This window comes from Micropterus salmoides, unplaced genomic scaffold (genome assembly GCF_014851395.1).
Source record: "Micropterus salmoides isolate LMB-PRFRI ecotype aquatic unplaced genomic scaffold, ASM1485139v1 Ms_hic_scaffold_4, whole genome shotgun sequence".
Lineage (NCBI taxonomy): Eukaryota > Metazoa > Chordata > Actinopteri > Centrarchiformes > Centrarchidae > Micropterus > Micropterus salmoides.
Window position 1 is genome coordinate 36,116,177 of NW_024043372.1, and position 4,816 is coordinate 36,120,992.

A 4,816-nucleotide genomic window follows, 5' to 3' on the forward strand; every position below is an offset into this window, starting at 1 on the left:
TATTTTTACATTTACATATATATTTTATTAATATATTAATATTTATGCCTGTTTCTTTTGCGCTTTTCTCCCAATAACTTGTTTTTCTTGTCTCCCTGATAGGATGTTGGATCAACCAGTCATCTTGTCTGACAAGCCAGACCTCACAATGCATTGTTGACACTTGGGAGATGTGCATGTTGGCTTCTCTACAAGAATCACTAAACCTATAGTTGAGTGTAGTAGTTCATAAATCTGCAGCATGTTTGCAGAACTATAATTCCAGCCGAAGTTTTAGCGAGGAGGCTGGGCTGGATGGTTGAAGCTCAGGACGTGGACACCAGAGACCGAGGTTCAAGCTTTGTATCCTATAAGATCTTAACATATGCTTAAGATCTCAGGAAGATGGCATTTTGGTTTAACTATTGGAAATAGTCAATGCGTCATGTCTCTTAGTTTAAGTCAGTGATATTTTCAATATTTATTTGAATTCATAAGCAAGACCACAAACAATTTGTTCGTTGCATAAATAGAAGCATAACACATTATTCAAGCGTTAGTGCTTTAGGAGAACAAATACAATCTGTTACCAGCAAATGATTAACAGATAACCATTTTGATTTGGCATTCAAATCCCTTATCTATAAACACAACTTAATATGTCCATGTCCTCTAGATTACGTGGAATAATTGACACTGTTCTTGGGAGGACAGTCTTTTCCATATCTTTTCAATGTCTTTCACTATCTTGTTTGTTGTAAAGATTAGCTTTCCATTATGTTTCTATTTCAATACTGAGTCAAATACAAATCACTACGTGACTGGCTGCCCACAATTTAAAACAGGCTCTATAATAATTATTTTATCTTTATGCCTAAAAATACTTTCAGTTTCACAGCATGTTTAAAAAGTTGCATCACTGCTGCATCATCACGGTACAGAAAAAGTTGAAAACATAAACCTTTAATTCATTACATAATACATTGTATTGTAACAGTTCCAAATCATCTCTTTACATGTAATCAATTTCTCTCAAGCCTTGGCTATTCAGTAGGGTATACTGTGCTCTTGCAGTGGCAAATGTTCTGTTTCAGTTCATTTCGTTATAAGTAAAAGAATTTTGTCCCCCGGGGGGTATCCTTTGCTGGGGTCAAGAGGCTAACAGGATTAGCTGCTTGTTAGAAACTGTCATGCTGCAAATGAGTGGATGGATTCAGACATACCAGACAGACTGGTGATTGATCTTGGCACTAAGTATTGGTTTGCCTCTTTAATTCCTAATGAAGACAGCCTATATTGACTTCTTTGATATCGATATTGACTCAAACTACTTACAGAAGAGAAGAAATTATTATTCCTGGGTTATGCAGCAGCTGTGTCATGGAAGAGAATACAATATAATGCCATCAAAGCTGTGTTGCGTCATCAGAGCAACAACAGATATTTTAACAGCAGATGCAAGGTTTTGTTTTTTTTTTTTAAACATTATTTGACCTTTTGTATAATATTGGATATGTATCCAGGATGATACAGCAGACCTCTTGGTGTTTGTTTTTTTCTTTTGGAACTAGCTGGTTCATTAATGCAGATTGTGTTGGTTTCAGTTCTTTTAGGGCACCTGTTTGGGCGGGAAGTCTGTGGCTAACTCAGCAAAGCTGCAGCAGCCCTGACAGAGGGAGAGGAGATGCTTGGCTGCTTCCTTACCACGAACACGGGATGGTTGAACTTTCTCATCCCCTGGGTGAAGTGAACATAGGAGGAGCAGATGGCAGATTGTCTCTCCCCCACACTGTGGAGGCCCAGGCAAGAGCAGCTCCTTTTTAGTTAGCCAAGCAGATAAGTGAAGTGGGAATGGTCTGATGCGTGCGTGGGGTTGTACAAGGAAGGCACGACAGGAACGAAGGTCACCATCATAGCGTGCCGGTGCAGGGACAAAAGGCTCACGGTGAGAAGAGGATGAGCTAATGACCTGGCTGGAAGCTACTGGAGTGGCCTGGGGAGTGAACTAATCACGGACGCTGCTGAGGTTTGCAGTAAGGTATTTTAGGCAGTCTATAATATCTTTTAGTGCCTGGTTTTTGCCCAATTAGGGTGTATTAATTAACAAGGGCTTGGTGGAAAGTCTGCTGGGTTCCTTTCTCCTGGCCAGATCGTACTATTATGGCTAGACACGTAAACCCAAGTGCAAGACGCATAACAGGAGGCAGAGAGTAAAGGTTAGAAGATTTCTTGTTGGGGTGGAAATGTGAGCTGTGCTGAAAGGACAGACGAAGGATGTTGGCTATTGGAGCTCAACCCAAAGAGGGAGACAGACAAGGCAGGAGGACCGGAGACAGAGGCTGGAGTCAGGCTGAGTTTAACTGCAGGCACAGGGAAACAGATATTAGTCATAGGCAGATAACTGCTGGAAGTGTGACTGACTGCATGAACATACTTCTCAGTCTGGAGGCATGGTGTAGTCTGAACTGGGTATTAATGGCAGGGCTGATCATGATGAGTGGCAGCTCGCTGCATGACTCAAGCACACCAGTCTCCACTTCTGCAATTAGACACACTTACACAAACACCCAAGGATGGGGGGATTTTTAAAGAAAATATAATGTACTGTAAATATTACCTTAGCTATGTCAGTGGTAGGTTTTTAAAAGTAAACGTTTGAACAGACAAGTTATTTTTTTTCCACAGAAACAAAATTGATATTTTGTGATATCTCCATGATTGGAGGCTACAGGAGCTGCAACTTTTATGTTCTTACAATCTAGGGCCAGCCAAGCATCTTCTGATGTAGCGAGGCACACATCACCAGATAGCTAAACACTCATGATTAACTTGACTGAATGTAGCACTAGATGGCTTCAATGACGAAGGAGTGTAAAGTTGGTTATTAGTGTGAACTTTTACGTCCGTTTATTGAAGACACAGCACTCAATGTGGTCAAGTTTTTGCAGTGTGAAACTGTACATAATACAAAAGTGACTATGAAATAATGTACATAAATAATGTGAAATACAATGAAATATGAGCAGAAAGAAATTCTATAAACATAGATGAACTCACAAAGCTTCCCCAAGGTTAACACAGGCAGATGGAGCAAGATGAAGTGAGGACTTGAAGCATGCTGTTCTCTAGCTTGTTTACAGCGAAATGGCTGAACTGATCATGTGACTACAATCAATGTGACTATTAACAGCCAATGAGAGCGCACACATCTGAAATGACAAGAACAGGTGACATTTACTTAATGGCCTACAGCAGGTGCGACAAACATTTGAACAGAATGCATGTAACATTGCATACTTCAGTAGCCATGTTTCCATCTAATTGTCATCTGAATTATAAGCGGACTTTTGAAATGTCACAAAAAAGAAAGAAAATAGATAATGCGATATAGGTGCATTTCCATCAGCTGGTTTGAAGCAAATAAACCAGGCTACAACAAGCGTAATTATGTCAGTAGTTGACGTTACACATGGCTGTAATAAATAAGAAGTATGGGTTGCAAACCAGAAACAAGTGAGCAAGTTGCTTCCAGCCATGTCTCGGCGTTATAAGAATATCCAGCAAGATGCCAACAGCGGAAACAGCTGATCAGTCATGAGTCACATCTTCGCTATGTCAGAAATTGTGAATAGTGTTTCCATCTTCCATTTAGCTCATTAAGTCTTTTTCGACAAAGGCAAAAACCACCGTAAAAACGATTTTGCCTCCCGTACCCTAGTTCACCGGTTTGAGTCAGGACCGTGCAGTACGTTCTCGGGAGCAGCCGGTTACACCTTCATTTGAATTCCTTTATAGTTCTTTTTACTCAAAAGAAAGAAGAAATCGTGTTCTATTGTGCAACCATTACTACAGTCAAAATTCAGAGGGTAAAGAAGACTACCAAATAAGCCAAAGTCATAAAATCTCTGTATGTTAGTGTGTAATCAGGCGCATCGTGGGTGGCTTATTTCTTTTGGCCCTTGGCAGAGAGTGTGTTTTTTGACAGCGTATTGATACAGATGAATGGTTTTTGTTGCAGTTTACTGTCAAGGGCTGTACTTCTACAAATATGTAACTTGTTAGAGCGACAAATATGCAGACATACACACCAATCTAACTGTTTATCACCACATGTCCACGTACTCTCCACAATCAGATTCCTGGCCACAGGAACTTTGCAAAGGGAGACAGATCTGGTGTGTCCCAGTCTTTTGTGAGTTGTGGGCTTTCATCAGATTATCACCTAGGTACATGAAATTCCCATACACTGCTGTCAAACAAATTAAGAGGAAAAGGTTATTTTGTAGCTCCCTGACTCATGAGACCTCTTAACCCAGAGCAGACAGAGTGCTGATATGACGAACGTCGCACACATTGGAGTTTTGAAGGCCAGGTGGATGTGCCTTGACACAGCCGGTGCCACGCTGCTCTACATCCTAGAGAAGGCATGTCACATTATTTTAGCATTCTAACCAGATCCAGGTGACACAGCATTAAAAGCACTTGTTATTTTTCCCCATTCCTTGGCTTTAGCAGGTTTCTTAATTCCACCACAGACAGATAGGCTTTCCTTTATGGCTCTCAGCCAGCAGGACTTGGAGCTTATAAACAGTCCCTCCGGGATTTTGCAATGTTGTTATCACAACTATTAACACAAATTCAAAAAATCCCTGTGAATTCAGCATGACTTGCAATTTTGACCAATCACAGCAACTTTTCCACAAAACTTAGTTCACAAGATGCTGCAGACCAGTGTGATACTAACATTTCAAATTTGCGGACAGTGAAAAACAGTAACGGGATCTTCTTTACCAAAGCAGGGATAAACTGTTTTGTTAACAGTGCAATATTGTGACAA

The 4,816-nt window shown here is 40.5% G+C and overlaps 1 long non-coding RNA gene across 1 annotated transcript; it reads right to left on the minus strand.

Moving 5' to 3' along the window:
• Positions 1-427: 427 nt before the first annotated feature.
• LOC119885440 lies at positions 428-3,135 on the minus strand. Its single transcript, XR_005441343.1, has 3 exons — positions 3,037-3,135; positions 2,414-2,533; positions 428-2,339 (listed from the first exon to the last, which is right to left on the minus strand). It is a non-coding gene; the product is annotated as an uncharacterized LOC119885440 (long non-coding RNA).
• Positions 3,136-4,816: the final 1,681 nt, after the last annotated feature.